Source organism: Mandrillus leucophaeus, unplaced genomic scaffold (genome assembly GCF_000951045.1).
Source record: "Mandrillus leucophaeus isolate KB7577 unplaced genomic scaffold, Mleu.le_1.0 Scaffold63, whole genome shotgun sequence".
Taxonomy (NCBI): Eukaryota; Metazoa; Chordata; class Mammalia; order Primates; family Cercopithecidae; genus Mandrillus; species Mandrillus leucophaeus.
Window position 1 is genome coordinate 775,426 of NW_012106808.1, and position 335 is coordinate 775,760.

Genomic DNA, 335 nt, shown 5'->3' on the forward strand with positions numbered 1-335 from the left:
GAAATATCTGTTCTCAGATTCCACAGAAATAAGGCTAGCAAAGAGATCCACGAAATACAGATGTAACTCAGTGAGTGGAAGTCACATATCACAGAGCAGTTTCTCAGAAAGCTTCTTTCCAGATTTCATCTGAGGAGATTTCCTTTTTCACCATATCCTACTATGGGCTTTCAAATATCACATTGCCAATTCCACAAGAATTGTTTTAGCGAAAGGCTTCTTGAGGGGAATGCTCTAACGCTGTGAGATGATTTCACAGAACACAAAGAAGTTTCTCAGAAAGCTTCTTTCTCTTTGTTTCGGAGGATATTTCCTTTGGCCCTATAGTCTTCAAA

The 335-nt window shown here is 39.1% G+C and overlaps 1 pseudogene; it reads right to left on the reverse strand.

The window, feature by feature from the left end:
• The window catches only part of LOC105554147, a 13,838-nt pseudogene that overhangs the window by 11,538 nt on the left and 1,965 nt on the right, over window positions 1-335 (reverse strand).